Source organism: Marmota flaviventris, chromosome 12 (genome assembly GCF_047511675.1).
Source record: "Marmota flaviventris isolate mMarFla1 chromosome 12, mMarFla1.hap1, whole genome shotgun sequence".
In the NCBI taxonomy this organism is placed as follows: Eukaryota; Metazoa; Chordata; class Mammalia; order Rodentia; family Sciuridae; genus Marmota; species Marmota flaviventris.
Window position 1 is genome coordinate 43,672,001 of NC_092509.1, and position 20,242 is coordinate 43,692,242.

A 20,242-nucleotide genomic window follows, 5' to 3' on the forward strand; every position below is an offset into this window, starting at 1 on the left:
AAGAAGGGCTGCCCAGTGGGAATAGCATCTATGAAGGTTAAATAGCCACTTTCAGAGGCTTGGCAAGGCAGGGCGTGGCGAGGGATAAATTCCCTAAGCTTTCTGTCCTCCTACCTCTATCTCCCCTCAGGCCTCCCAATCAAGTCACAGCTAAAATGGCCTGGTTGATACAATTCCTAGGAATTAGCCTCCAGGGCACAGAGCAGCACAGAGAAGTGTGGAGAATAGATCTGGGAATGACTGAAGCCTGTGGAACTCATCAGAATTTTGAAGTAAGTAAAAGTTTTATACATGAACTCTGTTCTCTCTGAGCACCAATGCTTTGTTTCTCTCTCTCTCTCTCTCTCTCTCACACACACACACACACACACACACAAACACATATATATTTATATTTTTCTTAGCTATTTGGATAGTCTATTGCCATATATCTGACTTACAGCTTTGTAGTCATCATGTTTGGATTGATACTGGGAAATGACAAGGTTATGCTTTATATAGCCATAAAGATGACAGCATACATTTTAATATTCTAATATTGTTAACATCAATCTGACAGCACAAAATCAAACGTTTTTTCCTAAGTATGGAATAGAGAAAATTCTCCAAGGTTGCTTACTCAATCCAATTTTGTACACCATTATAAAGGAGAATTGGTAGTACATATATTGTGTGCAGTATAAATCTCCGATGCTCAACTAAAAGTGGCATAGGCCTCTGCTATTGTGGAGTTGAAGGAATCTTTCAGCATTTCCAGGAAAATAAAATTAGGATACCTGACTCCATCCTGCACAAAAACCCCACAAAATCAAGTTTGTGTTTCAAAACAGAAGAAAGGTTATTTTCCCTCTGCTGTCAGAATTTTTGTAGTGGCTTAAGCTCAGTTGGCTTGAGTGACTTGATTCTGCTCCCTTTATTGACTGCCTACTTCCCTATTTCAGTTCCTCACTTCCATTACTGGTGCTTTCTTCTCCTCCCAAATAAATTTCTTGCATTCTAATTCTTGTCTCAAGGTTGGCTTGTGGAGGAACCTAAATTAAGAAAGGTGATTTCAATTACTACTTGCACAGATCTATAAAAGTCTATCTTCCACTACTTTCTAACAAATTATTTTTATTAAGAATTGAAAATCTCCATAGAATTTCAACTTGATCACTTACTGACTACCTACCATTTTCCCGGTTTTACTTCTGACACTATTTTAGCTGTGTGTTTCTGAAGCTCTTTCCTGTATATTTCTTTGTTTTCTCTTTCTAAAACTAAACCAAGGACAGACTGCAAAAAGGAAACTGTACCCTGATAAGAATGTGCTGAGATATGTTATTTAATTTAATCCTCCACCCATCCTGATAGACAAATCATATGGATTTTAGTAATGAGATTTGTTTGGATGTTTATCTACTATAACAAATTACATACATTTATAGAAATTTATAGATGTTTCTAGAACCTCCAGTACTATTTCCTTGCCTTGTTTCATTATTAAAAAATAAATATGATTTCTTATCTTAGCTATTATTTCCCTAGAAACATTGTACTACTAATTATGACAAGTAGTAAATAGTTTTTATGAAAGATAAATAGTCTTAAGCAATGAATTATCAATTACTGCTTAGGGCCTGTAACTAAGCTCTATGCCAAACCATATCAGTGCATTTTAAATTTAAAGGATAATAGTAGAGACAATTAACAATTAAAATATATCAAAATTATTGACTGGTAATAACTTATTTAAAGGTCAATTACTAATTTTCTTTTCTTGGGCAAACCAGGTTGGGTGGCAATTTATAAAACTGATCATGTGAATTAATATAGTAAAAACAGTGAAATTTCATAATAAAATATTAATAATCCTTAAAGAAATGGTGTTTTTAAAATTTGATTAGTATTATAGTCAAAATTCTTTCTGAGGTTTCTGAAAACTAAGCACACAAATAAATATAACCAAATACTGAAATATTATCAGTCAAAATAATTCACAGGGCATCTGTGTAATCTGTGGAAACAGGAGGCAGTTGACATTACAAAGTAGGCAAGTGGACAAATACACATAGAAACACATGCCTTTAGTGTTTTTTCCAAAATGTATTTTTTCTTTTTTTTTTTGATACTGGGAATTGAACTCAGTGGCACTCAATCATTGAGTCACAGCCCCAGCCCTATTTTGTATTTTATTTAGAGACAGGGTCTCATTTAGTTGCTCAGCACCTTGTTTTTGCTGAGGCTGGCTTTGAATTCACAATCCTCCTGCCTCAGCCTCCTGAGGTGCTGGGATTATAGGCATGTGCCACAGCACCTGGCCAAAATGTATTTTTTCTTGACCTTAATTAGCAGGCAATAAATGGTCCATAAAATTCTAATTTGTTTAAAACAGAGGATATAACTCATTAAAACCTTTTCAGGCAAAGTTCTACTTCAAGAAAAATAAAGCACCTTTGAATATTCACATACATTTGGAAAATGTATGGTAAATCCCTAACTGCAGCCCTTGGAGCTTAAATTATTACTGTCAGGAACAGATTGTGTTAATCTGAACAAAAGGTAAAGAACTCTAAATTTTAAAAAGTTTGCTTGATATGTGTAATAGTTTGCCTGATATGTGTATGCTATAGGTAAACTTAATAAAATAGTGGAAACTTATAGTTTTAGTAACAAAATAAAGGTACCAGAAAATTTTTATTTTGTTTTATTATTAATAATTGTGGTAATGGGGATTGTACTCAAGTACATCACAGAGCTGGGCTAGAAAAATTTTAAATTAAACATTTTATTTTAATTTAACTTTTAAATAGATTATTCTCATGGTTCAAACCTCAAAACATTTAAATATAAATGGAGTGAAAAGTCTACCTCCTATGCCTCCTATTCATTGAGTATGCATATTTAGTAGTAAGTTTGTCCTAGTTTTACATACATATAAGCTAATAAATAATTCTATATCATTTTATGCTGTTTTTCACTTAAGAATATCTTGGAAATCTTAATATCAAAACATAAAGAGCAGGGTATAGTGGTGTACAATGTAATCCCAGCAACTTGGGAGGCTGAAACAGGGAGATCTCAAATTTAAGGCCAGCCTCAGCAAATTTCCAAGTCCCTCAGCAACTTAGTGATACCCTGTCTCAAGATAAAAAACAGAAAGAAATGGGATGTACCTCAGTGCTGATGGGTTCAACCCCCAATACTAAGTGGGGGGTGGAAAGAGAGAGAGAGAGAAAAAAAGTTTATTCTTGTCTCACAGTTTTGGAGATCCTAGTTCCTGATTGGTAGGTCCTGTTGACTTGGGCCTTTGGTGAGGCTGCAGCACATAATGGTAGGAACACATGGCAAAGCAAAACTGCTTATCTTATGGCCAGAAAGCAAAAAAGAGAAAGATAATCAGGGTTTCACAATCTCCTTCAGTGATCCCTCCTCCCCCTGATGACTTACAGTCCTCACACTAGCCCTAAATTCTCAAAGATTCTACCATTTCCATATGGAGCTGTCCTGGGAACCAAGCTTGGATCTTTGGGGTTACTTATCCAAACTGTAGCACTATAGGAATACCTTATCATTTCTTACATATGGAAATGTCTCTTTAGGACAAATCCCTAGAAGTGAAATCGGAGATTCTGAGTATATATGCATTTTTAATTTTGATAGATACTGCCAAATTCCCTTTTCCCTAAAGCCTAGCCAAAGTAGTTATGCCAGAATAAACTAATGCTTTTCCATTTAGAAATACACAATAAAAAGTAGGTTACCTATTAAAGAATTAGAAAGAAAGTGGGACAAATTTATCCAGCAACTTGCAGAGCTCATTTTCACTCAAAAATACATTCGAACAGAATTTCTTGAGGATCTATCCTGTGCCAAGAGCTTTTAGGCACTTGGGATACATTCACAAACAAATCAGACTCACATTCCTGCCTGGGTGTGGAACTTACATTTGAGTTCTACATTTTGGAACTCTCTGCTTCTTCCTGAGAAGCCAGTTAAATGTCAAAATCCTGAAAATGATCTATTGAGATCCTGAGCACCGGTTCCAGACATATGCTACAAGTGTTATTTAAAAACTAGAGGCACTGTTGCATATGATTTCGTAACTCTCCATCAGGTCCTTTTAAACAACACATTGGTGAGAGAACTCTTTTTATCTGACTCCATCTGCTGTTGGTAGTGATCAGCATACTGTGGGCATTGTGGTATCGTCTGAGATTAGGTTGTGAAATAGGAAATGGAGTTACAAGCAGAATTGCAAGTGTATGTAAACTGTTCGTTTCTATCTCTTGCTGAAACTAAGGGTGCCCAATTCAGGTTTGGGGAGTAGGCAAGACAAGGTTATCAGCACATTCCTATTAGGGCACAGTTTCCTTTTTGCAGTCCGTCCTTGTTTAGGTTATAGAAAGAGATCACAAGAAGATTCCATGGAAAATAGTTTTAGAAGCAGACAGCAGCGATAATCTATTGTGCTGAACAAGGGCATGGAAAAGGGAACATGTTAGAAACTAAGAAAAGATGATAAATGTAAAGGGAATAGCAAGTGCAAAGATACAGTATAGTCTCAGGGTTATTTTTAAAAATTCTTAATTTAAGCAACTTTCTAAGAGGAGAATATCTTGAAAAGTTAGCACCCATTAGATTTAATTGACTGTTGGCTACAGCTGTCAAAGTGTTGTCAACATCCCAGTTGATTTTTCGCCCCCTGGGGAATACAAGGAATTGAACCCAGGGTCTGGCATGAGCTAGGCAAACACTACCACTGAATTACATCTCCAGTCTCATCTTGGTGGATTTTTTGCATCATTTAAAGGACAGTGGGGCCCGGTGCAGTGGCATATGCCTAACATCCCAGCTACTCCAGAGGCTGAAAGAGGAGAAACAAAAAGTTTGAAGCCAACCTGGGCAAGTTAGCAAAACAAGAGGACTGATGATGTAGATCTGTGGTAGGGTGCCCCTGGCTTTAATCCCCAGTTCTGGGGTGGGGGTGGGTTGGGGTATATATATAAATCGATATATTATAAAATGAAGTACAGCAAAAAGGCAACTCCAGAGAATGGCTCTTGAACCATATCCTGGTTTTTATTTTTTTCTTTCTGTATTATTAAAATTTCATTCTGGTGTCACAATAAACAAGTGGATAAAGAATGAGTGATTTCTGAAGCCCCAATAATTCTCAGTTTCTCTTCCCAGTTATTAAACTCTACAGCTAGACAAAAGAGACTTTTGTCAACATTCTCATTTAGTCAACATTCTCATTTTATAGTTGAAGTCCACACTGTGAAGCAGCAATTAATGGAAGCCAGGTCTCTCTTCTGATTCCCATCCCAGCAGAGCTCTTTTATCATTCCAACAGGATCACCATCAAAAACCTTCAATGCCTATGATTTCCGGGCTCTATGTTACCATGCAAATGTTGCAAACTGGAATGAGTTTGGACAACGATACTGGACCTTAAAGGGATTGCACATGGCTGGGGCCATGGACCCCTTAACGAGCAGTCATACTGCACTGGTGCTGAGCTTGGAGCCTCAGTCCATGGGTCCCAGGGGTCTCCTCAGCCCTGAGCGAACACAGCTGGTCCAGCACTCTGCTCTGGTCGTCTAGGCCAAGGATAGCTGAGCACAGACCTGGTAATGGACTCAAAGTCCCCAGAGTTCCACTTGGTTCCCCTCAGGCAGCGTGTAGCAATTTTTGAATCTACCAGTGGGATTTCCTGGCCTTTGAACAACTGACCTAAGCCTGGCAGTAGATGCCAGGCCGCCAAGGGAGCGGACAGGGTCCAGGCTCCACTCTTCCCCTGGGCTCCATTCTTGCCACCCTACTACTTCATCTACTTCCCAGGAGCCCTTTCCATTCTTGTCCCCGCGAGCGTTTTCTCAACACTTCCCACTTCATGTTTACAAAGTGCTTACGCCCACTTGGCCGCCAGCTTTCTCGCCTGCTCCAGTCCCTCGCCCCTCCCGCAGCCTTCCCGCCCGCCTCCCGCGACTCTGCCCCTCCTCTCCCGGATCCCGAGGCGCCGCCACCCCGCGCCCACCCCAGCCGTCTCAGGAGTCTCGCGCCCGACCGCGCGGCCCATCACGTGAGCCCGCCCCGCCCCGCCCCCGCCATCACGTGAGCGCGCCCGCCCCGCCCCCGCGCCGGCGCGCTTCGACGTGCCCTGGAACTTACCCTCCCTGAGAGACCAGGCTGCAGGGACGCGCCGGCCGCCTCGGCCGAGTGAACCCTCTCCAGGCTCGCCTAGGTGTTCCGCGCCCACCGTGCTGGCTAAGGAGGGGGTCTCCCGCCGCAAGGCCACCGGGCCCTCGGTAAGGAAGCCGGGTGCGGGTGCCCCATACGGAGGGCAGGTCGGTGAGGCGCTGCACAAAGGCGCTCCTGGGCTCGGGCAGTGCCCGCGGCGGGCGGCGGGACTGGGGGAGGCGTGTGCAGGAGGCGCGGCGGCGCCGAAGGCGGGAGGTGAGGCCGAGCGCGGCTAGAGGAGTCGGGGCTTGGGAAGGGCGTCCCGGGAGGGGAGGCGGTTGCCAGCCGATTGGCCGAGAGGGTCGGGAGGGTTTAAATGGCCCTAAGTTACGGCTCTTTTGCTCCCTAGGTTTTCTGACTTCCTGTGTGCGGGCAGCCCCCGCCGCCCCGCCCCCGGGAGGGAGGGTGTCTCCGTTTGCGTGTGCGTGTATGTGTGTGTGTGTAAGTGTAAATGGCCAGCCTGGAGCTGCCCTCCCTGGAGGGCCTCCCACCGCTCTGTTTGCTGGCTTCCTAACTGCTGTAGGGTAGGTGATTCTCTGCCCACCTGGGGCGCTCACCTGGGTCCTCCCCTGGGAGCGTTGACCTTAACACGGGGCGCGCACTTGTCCGCAGTCTTAAGAGGTGCCCCACCCCTAATCGATAGGCTTTTGCTACCCTCCCGCTCTGCTTGGAGGAATCTCCTCAAAGTCCTTGAATTTAAACAACAACAGCAAAACCCTCTTTACAAGGCTGCTGCCCTCTTGCCACCCCGGGGTAGTTGCTGGTCTTCCTAGAATGGGTGTCTTTACGTGTTGTGTCTTAACTTACTGCAGACCCTCTGACAAGAAATGGCCACACGTTCGTCGTTAGAAAAAAAGGCACGGCCTTGGGTTTTAGAAGCGTGTGATGTTTTCCTTTTGCTTGCAGCAGCAGTTTAAAATGCGTTTGCAAAGGCGAAAGCGGGGTATTTAAAGTATACCGTCATTGAAAGTTCTAATGTCATTTCAAGTGAGGTTTATTATGGGTAAAAAAGCTTTCAACACGGATACACGATTGGTTTTGTCTTACTTTATGGTTAATGATGACATGCGGAAGTAGCTTTTATTGACTAGGCACACATTCCTAAAAGGCAGGTCATGTGGAGGAAAGGAATATTGAACTAAGAGTTACTCAGGTTCTTATTTAGATCTGCTACCCAAGTTGTTAAGGTGAGACCTTAGAAGACTCAGAATGTTGCAATAAAAATATTGTTAAAAAGTATTTAGTCCCTGGTACTGCCTCTTTCCTACTTAAAAAGTGGAGAAATGGTGACCTAGAGATGTATTTATTTGTCCATATTCAGTTTTTTAACCTGCTCCCTAAAAGGGTGTATTACAGAAACGGACATCCCTGCTCCTCCTCTCGTCGTCTGAGCACCCAGTCTGGCTGCTGGTGCAATATTTGTCTCTTTGTTTTTAAAATTCCCTTGGAAACTTTTTGGAGCAAGGATCTGAAAGCCCAAAGCAGTACCTAAGAGTAGTCAGAGAAGGCATAACCCTGATCTGTGCCACCTGAAGAGCAAGCCAAGCTAGCTCTATGTTCCGCTGCTCTAGAGGTGTTTCTTTGTTGGGGGGAAATAAGGAAATAAAGCGTTAATATGACAGATTATATGTGTATGTTTATGTATAAGCCCCAGTATCTATTGATAGACTTTTGTTCTATCAATAGAAGCTGAAGATTGCTCATTGATTCTTAATGTTATGCCACCTGTGTAGATTAGTTGTGTTTATATAATCAATACTATATGTATTTTTAGGTTTTAAAATTTACTGTACCACTTGTGATGCAAAGATGAATGTATGTAAGTGCTGTAGAAAAACAGTATTTTATTTGTAGTTAATCATTTGGCTTCTGTTTCATTAATTTGAAAATATTTGCTCAGTGCTTTTTAAAAGTAGGCTGAAGCTTTATAGATTTAAGTACTTTAAGTTATGCAAGTGACATTGCTGAGCATAATAAGGGTCATGATTTCAAAGTGACTAAAAGTGAATAGTGGTAATCTGTCGTCGGTTAAACAGTAGCACTTATGTGAGAAAATGAACATTTTGTGATAAATAGTTGGAGACAAAATTAAGATTTTTATCATACTCTATTTAACAATTTTAGTTATAATTGTGAATATTCACTGTTTTTAAAAGGTATCATGATACCTTTTCATGATATCACATAGCATCATTATACTTCGAATAATTCTTACTTGAGGACTCATTGGGCCACCATCTGTGTCTCTTCTTTTTCTGGGACAAGGTATTGAACCCAGGGGAGCTTAACCACTGAGCCACATCCCCAGCCATTTTTATTTTTGAGATGGGGTCTTGCTAAGTTTTTGAAGGTGGCTTTGAACTTGTGATCCTCCTGTCTCAGCATTCTGAACTGCTGGGATTACAGGTGCACCAGCCATTATTCTGTGCCCTTTTTTGAATTAACTGGTGTAATTGTGCCAGATCCTCATTTAGGGATGGCTTTACCATGATTCAGTCATTTTCATATGGCTTTGATTGACTTAATATCCTGAAGTTTCATTTTGTAGTTGACTTATGTTTGAACAGAACTGCCAAATGCTTGAAGCCTTTATCCCCTGTTGATAATGGGTTTTATTAAGCTTTAATTTATATGGGAATCTCCTTAACTTCTAATATCTTGAAATCATATGGATGCTATTCTTCTGCCCTGACCACATATACAGTGTATCTCATAGAAACATAATGCCAGCCACGATGTAATTTTAAAGTTTCTAGTACTCATATTCTAAAAAGTAAACAAGTAAAAAAAAAAAAAAAAAAAACAAGTAAAATCAATTAATAATTTAATTTAACTTAAATAGTATATCTGAAATAGTTTAACATGTAATCAGTATGGAAATTACATGGTTTTTGGATGAAGTATTTGAGATCTCATGTATTTTACACTTATAGTACAACTCAGTTTGCACTATTCAGATTTCAAGTTTTCAATAGCCACTTTGGCTAGTAGCAGTAGTATCAGTTTTGGAGTCTAAAATCTAGACCAATGTAATTCTAGTTGTATTTTCAGATTGGCCCCATTAGCAACCCTTGGGAACTTATTGAATATGTAAATTTCAGGGCTTTGCCTCATACCTGCTGTCTTTAGAATATCTAAGGTTGGGACCCAGTACTCCTAAGTTGAATCAAATCTCTTCAGGAAATTACTATAGAATGTGTCCTGGATGGGATCTTGGAAAAGAAAAAGGACAGAAGGGGAAAACTAAGGAAGTCTAAATAACTATATGGACATCATTAAGTGTTTGTTTCAATTCATTAAATGTGACCAATTTACCACACTAATACTGAAAACTTATAAAATACTATAGTAAGAGTTTTACACATATTTACTATTTTAATTCTCCCTATATATGGCATGTGCTACTAATAAGCTCCATTTTTGCAGATGGAAAAACTGAGATTCAAAGAGATTAAATGACTTGTGTTAGGTCACACAGCTAATAAGAGATAGGGGATGTTCACAGTTTCTTAAGTGATCAGCATTATTTGTGAATATTTTTCTACTCTCACAACTTTTGCTTCCTTGAGTATGCAATTAATATGAATATACTGTGTCATGCTTTATAATTTACATAGTTCTTTTGTCTTTCCATTCTCAGAAGGATCTTGTGAGGTTTATATTATTTCTATCATTTTACCAATAAATAAAGTGTCCAGGGTCTGAGAACTGTTAAATGGCAAAGGGTAGATTTAAATTTCAAGACTCTGATTTTGAGTTCTGTGTTCTTTTTTCTCATACCACAACAATTTAGGATATGAGATTATATTGGTGCCTATGAAAGTTGGCTGAAAATTATCCGTATTTTGCTATATATTATTGAATTTAAGAATTCTAGTTTTATTGAGGTATAATTTTCATACCTTAAAATATACTAACACCAAACAAAAAGAGGCAATGAACAGATACATATGACAAAGGTAGATAAATCTCTAAAGCATTATTCAGAGTGAAACAGTCCTGACAGAGAAGGCTACATATTGTATAATTTGTATTTTCTACTAGTGCAACTTTTGCTTCCTTGAGTAAGCAGTGATTAAAGTGATACTCTTTATCATGTTTTATAATTTACTTTGTACTTTTTTAACATTTCCCTGTGTCCTCACAAGAATCCTTTGAAATTTGTATTGCTATTTTACAGAGGGATGTATCAGTTTGTTCATTCACTGGTTGGTAGGCCTTTGAGTTGTTTTCAGTTTGTGACTACTATGAATATTCATGTAAGGTCTTTGTGTGGACTTAAATTTCCATCTCTTGGGTAAATACCCTGAAGAAGGATTGCTGGGTCATATAGTAAGTGTGTTTAACTTTATTAGAAACTGCCAAATTGTTTTGCAGAATGAAAGTACCATTTTGCATTTCTAACAGCGATGAATGTGAATTCCATTTACTGGTATTCTTACAATTTTTTTTCTATCTAGTATATTTTAAAGCCATTTTGGTAATTGAGTACTGATATTTATTTGGTTGTTTAAATCTGCATTATTTGCCCCTGCTCTCGCCCCCATTAGGGATTGAACCCAGGGGCTACCCTTAAGACAGGATCTCTTTAAGTTGCTTAAACTTGCCATCCTCTTGTCACAGCCTCCTGAGTCACTGGGATTATAGGCATGTGCCTCCGTTATTAGAGTTTTGTTGAGATTTAATTGCTGCATAATAAACTGAACATAGTTAAGTGTACAGTTTGATGAATTTGGTCATTTATGTACTTGTGAAACTGCTGTGATTTAGATATGGTTTGAGTGTGGCCTTCAAGAGTTAATGTGTTGGGAGCTTGATCCTCAGTGTGGCGGTGTTGGAAGGTGATGTGGAACATTTAAGAGTAGGTCCTACAGGGAAATAATTGATATTGAGGGTGATGCCTTCAGAAGAAATTGATGTAATTCTTGTGGAACCTGATTCTTGAGAGAGGTTTGTTATAAAAGAGAAAGTCTGGCCCTTTCTGGGTCCTGCTTTGGCTTCCTGTATTGTGTGAGATCTTTCCTTCTCACATGTGCTTGTGTAGTTGTGCTGCCATCTGCTCTGAGATCCTCACCAAAGCCTAGCCAATGACCATGACCTTGAACCTTCAAACTATGAGCTAAATGAGTGACTTCATAAGAAAGTTATTTTGTTATGGCCTCAGTTATTTTGTTATAGTAATGGAAAACTGGCTAGTACAAAAATTATCACCATCACCATTATCGACATAATTAATCTATTATCCAACCCTCTCATTTCCTTGACCACCTTTTTTTTTTTTTTTTTTTTGGTGGTGGTGGTACTAAGGATCGAAGTACTAGGTCCTTCCACATGCTAAGCAAGTGCCCAGCCTCTGAATCACATCTTCAGTCCTTTTAACTTTAAGGCAGCATTACCCAGTTGTGGTCCTCCTTGCCCCAGCTTCCCTAGGTGCTGGGATTATAGATGTGTGTCACAATCCCTGGCTTAGTGGTAGCTTTTTTTTTTTTTTTTTTTTTTAATATATTTTTTAGTTGTAGATGGACACAATATCTCTATTTATTTTTATGTGGTGTTGAGGATCGAACCTGGGGCCTCACATATGCTTTTTCCCTTTGTTGAAGATTAATTGAACAAGTGCACCAGCCTATTTCTGGATTTTCTATTTTGTTTTGTTTTACTTATGTGTATGTTTTTATGCCAATTTCATATTATCTTGATTACTGTAGCCTTATAATAATTCTTGGTATTAGGTAGCTTTCTAACTTTGTTACTGTTTTTAAAAGTTGTTTTGGTTATCCTAGACTATTTGCTTTTCTCTGTAAATTTTTGGATCACTTTGTCAATTAAAAAAAATTTGATGTTGAATTGAATTGCAATGAATTTATAAGTGGATTGTGGGAGAATTGAAAGCAACATTGGGGCTTTTGATCCATGATCACAATAAATCTTTTTATTTATAGATCTTTTAAAATTTCAGTGTTTTACAGTTTTTACTATATAGTTTTTGAGCATCTTTTATCTTTTTATTCCATGCTGTTGTTGTTTGATATTTTAAAATTTCAATTTCTGATTTTTGTGTCAAGTCTGAATTATCATATGGATTTTTCTAGCCTCCTTCCCTTATTTATTTTTTTTTAGAGAAAAAGAGAAATTTTTTAATATTTATTTTTAGTTTTCGGCGGACACAACATCTTTGTTTGTATGTAGTGCTGAGGATCAAACCTGGGCCTAACGCATGCCAGGCTAGCGCACTACCTCTTGAGCCACATCCCCAGCCCCGCCTCCTTCCCTCATTGATTTGTTAAACTTCCATTCATTGAGAAACCTGGTTCTTGCCCTGGTCCATTGGATTGTTTAATTCATGTATGACAGTATAGTACTGTACATGTACAACAGCTGTACCACTGAGTTATGTCCCCAGTCCTTTTTTAAAGTTTTTTTTTAATTGGTTTTTTTTTTTTTTTTTTAAAGACAGGCTCTCCCTAACTTCCTGAGTCTGGCCTCAAATTTGTGATTCTTCTGCTTCAGCCTCTTGAGTCACTTATAGGCGTGTACCACCATGCCCAGGTTCAGCTTTTTTTTTTTTTTTTTTTGAGGGGGTGGTGCTGGAGAGTGAACCCAGGTCCTCATGCTTTCTAGGCAAGCATTCTACCACTGAGCCAGCCACATTACCAGTCCACAGGTTCAGCATTTTTTGACTTGTATGCTCAGGAGAACAAGCATAACTTTTATATAGTTCCTTTTGTTCTTTTCTTACAGACTACTTATTTGCAAGGAAAACTTTGGTCACTATTTTACGCCACTCCTTTGAGGTTATTTCTTGTGTTAGTAACACAGTTAAACTCTTGTAACATCTGTCTGCCATCCAGGACTCCTCCCTTCCACAATGATTTAATATTTGGATATGATAAAGTTCATATTTGTGTTGTAAAGAGCAATGGATTTGATAAGGACATAATGTTATAAATCTGCCATTACAGCATATGCAAAACAGGTTTATTGATCTGAAATATTTTCACCTATGGAATCCATTCTTTCTTCCCACCCTTTGCAATCACTGTCTCTGGAATGCCATAAATTGAAATCACTTTGGCATTTTCAGACTGGCTTGCTTTTACTAGTGCTCTTGCATGCTCACATGCTCTTTTGTGTGTGTATGTGTGTGTGTGTGTTTGTGTGTATTTGCATACATATGTAGAGAAAGTGGGAGAAGTGATCCATTGTGTAGCTTTTGGTGGGGGGCTGTACTAGGGATAGAACCCAGGGGCACTTAACCACTCTGCCACATCCCCAGCCCTTTTTAAATTTTATTTTGAGTCAGGATTTCATTAAGTTGCTTAGGTCTTCACTAAATTGCTGAGGCTGGCTTTGAACTCGCTTTTTGCCTCAACATCCCAAGCCATTGTGATTCTCCTGTATCCTACCTAGCATCTGCAAGTGTGTGCCACCACACCTGGCTCTATGTGTGTTTTTTGGTGGTTGTTTAGCTCATTGCCTTTTATAACTGAATGATATTCCATTGTATGGATCTCTCACAGTTTATTTGTGATCCTGTTGAAGGATATCTTGGTTGCTTTCCATCTTTGGTAATTATGAATTAAGCTGTATAAATATTGGCATGCAGGGTTTTTTTGTGGACATAAATTTTTAACTTGTTTGAGTAATTCTGCATTCCTTCTATAAGTGAATGAGAGTTCTTGGTTTTCTCCATTCTTGCCAGTGTTTGATATTGTCAGTTTGTTGAGTTTTAGCCATTCTAACAGGTGTGAGGTGATACCTCATTGCTTTAGTTTGCAGTTTCATAATGATATTGAATATGTTTCATGTGCTTAGTTGCTGTCTGCATATTTTATTTGGTGACATTTTCTTTTAGATCTTTAAAGCCTGCCACCCACCCACCCCCAACTGGGAATTGAACCCATGGCCACTCTCCTATTTAGCTATATCCCCAGCTCTTTTTGAGATCAGGGTCTTGCTGAGTTGCTGAGAAGGCTTCAAACTGGAGATCCTACTACCCCAGCTTCCCAAGTTGCTGGGATTACAGGTGTGTGCGACTGTGCCTGGCTTAAAACACTATTTTCTTATAACTCCCATTACAATTTATTTATCTAATTATTTAAATATTATTTTTTATTTGGCATAAATTAAATATATTTATGGGGTACCACTTGGTTTTGATATACTTTGCAAAATGTTCAAATCAGTGTAAGCATAGTTACCTACTCAAATGTTTATCATTCTTTGTGGTGACAACATTTGAAATCCTTTCTCATGATTTTTTTTTAAATTATACATATTACTATTATCTGTAGTCACCCTGTTGTGCAATAGCAAACCAGAACTCACTTCTCCCATTTAACTGTAATTGACTATCCATTGACCATGTATCCCTAGCTCTTCCTCTGCTGTGTCCTACCCAGCATCTGGTAACCACTCTTCTACTCTCAACTTCTACAAGATCAGTGTTTTTAGATTCCACATAATTGAGATTATGGCATATTTGTTTTTCTGTGCTTGACTTATTTCACTTAAAATAATGTCCTCCATGTTGTCACCAATAACAGGATTGTATTCTTGTTTATGGTTGAATAGTCTTCCAGTGGGCATATAACCACATTTCCTTTTATTCACTCATCAGTTGATGGACTTTTTGGTTGATTGTATTTCTTGGCTATATTGTAAATAGTCCTGCAAGAAAGATGGGATTGCAGCTGTTTCTTTGACATAGGGATTCAGAGAAACTTTCAATTTTAATAAATTTCAACTTAATTTTTCTTTTTATGGATTGTGAATTTGGTATTCGAAAAAATTCCCTGTGAAACCCCAGGCCATATTTTTTTTTTTCCATTTTGAGTTGGAATATTGTCTGTGTTCTTAAAAGAATGCAAGAAAAAGTCATTGAGACCACCTTGTTCATAATGTTTAATGACACAAGTTTTTTTTTAAAATACTATATGCAAATTTCATTTTTGTTAAACCTGCTCACTTCTCTAAATGTTGCCTTTACTGTTTTGTCATTTTTGCTTTAGACTTAAATCTTGCCTTAAGTTTCCTTTACCCGTTTCCATTTGATTGTATCTTTACTACCTTCTAGCTGTCCAATTTTTTCTATATTCTTATTTTGCTGTTTCATTATGTTCAGACTGGATTATAATATTTTCATTTTCCTTTCTATGTTTTCCTTCCCTTCTTTAGATAGCTTATTTAAATTTAGATGAGAATTTTTAAAATTTGTGTATCTTTATTTTTAGCAGATATTAACAAAAATATGTATTAACAAAAAACTTTTTAAATACTTAATAGTGGCCTATGACTTCCTTTTTTTTTCTTGTTAAAATTTGTTCTAATTAGTTATACCTGACAGTAGAATGCATTTTGACACATCATATGTAAATGGAGTATAATTTTTCATTCTTCTGGTTGTACATGATGTAGAATCCACTGGTCCTGTAGTCCTATATGTGCGTACAGTAATAATGTCAGATTTATTCTATCCTTTGTACCCTTGTACCCCTCCCTTCTCTCTCCCTTAATCCGAAGTAATTCTGTTCTCTACTAGCCTCCCCTGCTGTTGTTAATTAACATCCGCATATCCCAGAAAACATTTAGCATTTGGTTTTTGAGGATTGGTATATTTCACTTAGCATGATATTCTCCAGCTCCATCCTTTTTCCTTCAAATGCTATAATTTCATTCTTCTTTAAGGCTGAGTAGTATTCCATTGTGAATATAAACCACATTTTCTTTATCCATTCATCTATTGAAGGACACCTAGATTGGTTCCATAGTTTAGTTGTTGTGAATTGAGATGCTATAAACATTGATGTGGCTGTATCACTATAATGTGCTGATTTTAAGTCCTTTGGGTATAAACCGAGGAGTAGGATAACTGGGTCAAATGGTGGTTCCATTCCAAGTTTTATGACTTCCTTTTTTAAGAAATTGGTATATTATAATTACACAACAGTGGGATTTATTGTAACATACAGGCACAAATGTAATTTGGTGTTTCATTATCCAGTACCTTGCTTTCTTTTTTCTTTTCTTTTTTTTTTTTTTTTTTTGTTGTTACTAGGGATTGAACCCAGGGGTGCTTTACCACTGAGCCACATCCCCAGCTCTTTTTAAAAATATTTTATTTGGAGACAATGTCTCGCTAAATTTAAGGCCTTGCTAAGTTGCTAAGGCTGATTTAGAACTTGGAATCCTCCTGCCTCAGCCTCTGCAGCTGCTGGGATTACAGGTGTGTGCCACCATGCCTGGTTCTTTTATTTTGCATTTTGATAAGGATATTATTAAGTTGCTTAGGGCCTCACTAAGTTGCTGAGGCTTGTTTAGAACTCATGATTCTGCCTCAGCCTCATGAGTTGCTGGCATTACAGGTATGTGCGTCTTTGCTCAGCTTTAGTACTTGATTTCTTGTTAAGTAACAATTAAAAAAATTGTTTGGTGTGCAACCACTGTTGGGGTCCCCTCTTGCCCTTGTAGAGTTCTGTTCCTATTCTTCACACTTGAATAAATCCTACTCCTTTCACTCTTATAAGAGGAGAAAATTATTTCGTGAAGTAATTTCTTCTTCTGGAATTTATATAAAATTGTTACTTACTTTTTTTTTATACTGATTAAATTTGAGTTTTTTCTATTCTCTTTATTTTTTTCTGTACTGGGAATTGAACCCTAGGCCTCTCACATGCTAGTGAAGTGTTCTACTACTTTGAGGTACACTCTTATCCTTTTTAAATTTTATTTTGAGATAGGTTCTGACTAAATTGTTCAGGCTGGCCTGGAATTTGCAATCCTCCTGCCTTCCCTTTCTAAATTGCTGGGATTATAGGCATTTGCCATCTTGCCTGGTTAATTGATTCTTTAGAAGGTACCTGTTCTGGGATTATTATTTTACTTATTTTTGTTTGTTCTTGGAGTGCTGAAGATTGAACCCAGGACCCTGGGTATGCTAAGCAAGTACTCTACTATACATCCCCAATCCTGGATTACTAATTTTGAATAAGAACTTTAATTTTGGAGGACTTAATAATCAGTGATTAAGATTTTTTTGTACTGTGGATTGAAACCAGGGGTGCTTAACCACTGATACACATCCCCATCCATTTTTATTTTGAGATAGGGTCTCACTAAGTTTCTTTGGGCTTTGCTGTGTTGCTCAGGCTGCCTTTGAACCAGTGATTGTTTTGTCTCAGCCTCCCAAGCCACCACCTCACCCGACTAAGCTCTGGTATTTTTAAGTTTAATATCTATATATTTGAGGTATACTGATATTTTATTGTTCATGGTATTAAAATTGCTGAGTAGGTTGTAGATATCTGGATTGGTCTTAAATTGTAAACTTGTTAATTTTGGATACTTATCGGTATCTTAAGATTTTGTTTACTTGTTTGCTTTTTTATTGGAAATACCTAGAGTAGTTGGCTAGAACGGATGCCCTTGGGGAGGAAGATAGCTTTTTCTGAGCTGTATAATTTATGGCAGCCTCCTTTTAGTTTACATGGGAAAGATGATTTTTTAAATGAGCAAATGGAAATAAAAGGCTATTAGTTTGTGAAATAGTATGACATAAAGTTCTGGTTCTGACTTGGGGGCCAAAGTAAGAGATGGAAGCAGGTATGTGTCTCTTTCTGTTCTTGTTGAAACATGGGGATGAAGTGATTGGAGTAAGGGTAGAAGAAGACTTTAAAGAATCATGGAAAACACGTGTGGATATTTTTGAAATTGCTAAGCAAAGTAGGTGGGTGTACTGGGCAATAGATATGCAAAAACTGTGTATATTGGTGATTGCCTACTCAGTTGAAAGCTTGTGGGATGAATATGGATGGAGGAGTATAATGATATAATTATAGCATAGATTTCAATTAGAGGAGTGTCCTGATCAGAGAGCCTTATAGTTGAATAAGCCAGATCCTACCAAAATACTTGAGAGAATAAGATACTAGAATAAACAATATTCAACCTCATTTAGAGAGGAGAATTCACATGTTCCAGAAATAGAGAAAGAAGCAATCAACCCAATATTAAAATTATAAGTCTTGTTTTAATAGAGCTTATTTTCAAAAATAAAAATAGAATATTCACACATTTGCAGATAGTTTTCACTTAGATCTAATTTTTAAAGCTATTCCATAATTTTAATTTTCTTTTAATCCATAATTTATAATAAACCTTTTCATTTTATTCAACTTATTCTAGATGTAAGATTGTAATACCTAATTCCTGCTATGTGGCTTTCTAGATATTTATAAATTCTTTTTTTTTTTTTCCCCACCTCTCAGCACTTGGGATTGAACCTGGAGCCTCATGCCTGCTAGGCAGCTACTCTGCCTCTGAGCTATATCCCTAGGCCTAGACACTAATAATTTTAGTGGTTTCTCTTAGGGTTTTTCGCCTTCATTCTTCACTCCTCATCCCGGCTTTATCTTATAACCTGTATAGCTCTTGTTTTTCTGCTCATTGTGTCCAGTCTGGCCCATTTGATCTGCCTTGGTATTTAACTACCTTTCTATACAGATATTTTTTATTATTGTTGTTGTTTGGAGTACTGGGGATTGAACCAGGGGCACTTAACCTCTGAGCCACATACCCAGGCCCATTTTATTTTGAGACATGGTCTCACCAAATTGCTTAGGGCCTCACTAAGTTGCTGAGGCTGGCTTTGAACTTGTGATCCTTCTGCCTCCAAATCCCAAGCTTGTGGGATTACAGGCGTGGGCTACCATGGCGCTGGCTATAGATGTCTTTTAACATCTACAGATGTCTCCTTTGCCCTCCATTTCTCTTTGCTTTAACTAAAAGTGTGGATTGAATATCCCATGTTGAACATAGTGGAACTTCCTTATTGTTCTCTCTAACTCCTCTTTCATACTTATCTTTGTAGGCATTATGAAAGAGATAAAGCCTGACAGTGAATGAGCTTAAATTATCCTGGTGGGCTGGGGAAGTGGCACACACCTGAAATCCCAGGGATTTAATGGGATCATCATTGTGTATATTGGTCTTTTTTTGACTGAAATGTCATTATGCAGTGCATAGCTATAGTTCAGTGTACAGTTTCAAAAAGTTGTAACGAAAAATTTATGTCTCATTTTCTGGATTTATTTTCTAAAATTTGCTCAGGTGAAAATGCTTTTGTCAAGAATACAACATAGGTAACATTGTGTATGTTTTATCCTCTCATATTAGGAAGAATATATCATTAGATTGTCCCACTATTGGTATTGCTAAGTTTGATCATTTGGTTAAGTTCAGAACTCTTTATTGTAAAAGTCAGTTTCCATATTTTATAACTTGGAAGAAATGCGGGGGGGGGGGGGTATTAGGATTCCCAATAATTTTATTGAGAATTTAATTGGCATTCTAAGTATTGAACCCAGGATCTGGTGCACTCAAGGCAAGTGCTCTAGCACTGAGCCACACCCCCAGCCCTTCCAATAGCTTTTAACATAAATTTTTATTCTATTTGCCCACTCAGTACCATAAACTTTAAAATCTGTTCTGTCCTCTTAACAATTTACCAGAGCTGTTTCTTATATAATTAGAAGTTTAAAAGATTTTTCTCATCTGCCGGAATGAAACTAAGGGACGGAAATGAAGTTGTAACAATGGAAATAAAGCAGGAGAGGCCAGTGGTATAGCAGACCTCAATGGCTCTTAGTGATTATATTTGCATGATTGGAAGGTGTGCTAAACACAATCACGAAATATAAAATTGTCCTTTGTTCCTCATAGCCATTATAAATAAGCTATTTTAAAACTTTGAGCTAATGCTTTGCCTTCTTTAAGGAATCTTGGTTAGAGTTAATATACTTTTTTATTTTGTAGGTTTAAATGTAATGGTGGATATTTATATCTCCTTTTAAGGTAAGTTTCTTATTTTATTTTTTTTGAAACTACAGTATTGTTTTATATTTGGTACTCTAGTAGCTTGTCTAGAATTTTACTTGCTGAAATTCTATTTGCAATTATTTACCACCTGAGCTCAGGTGGTAAATAATTACTAATAGAATTCAGTAATTATTAAATTCAAATA

General features: G+C 37.8%; 1 protein-coding gene across 5 annotated transcripts in view; it reads left to right on the top strand.

The window, feature by feature from the left end:
* Window positions 1-6,155: 6,155 nt before the first annotated feature.
* The window catches only part of Arhgap12 (Rho GTPase activating protein 12), a 118,438-nt gene continuing 104,351 nt past the window's right edge, over window positions 6,156-20,242 (top strand). For 4 of the 5 annotated variants that reach the window (XM_027928659.2, XM_071599904.1, XM_071599905.1 and 1 more), the window contains exons 1-2: window positions 6,156-6,290; window positions 20,035-20,073. The gene's annotated coding sequence lies outside the window, so the exon portion shown is untranslated. Of the gene's footprint in view, window positions 6,291-14,219; window positions 14,249-20,034; window positions 20,074-20,242 lie in introns of those variants that run through there. The other variant, XM_071599903.1, reaches the window with a different exon arrangement.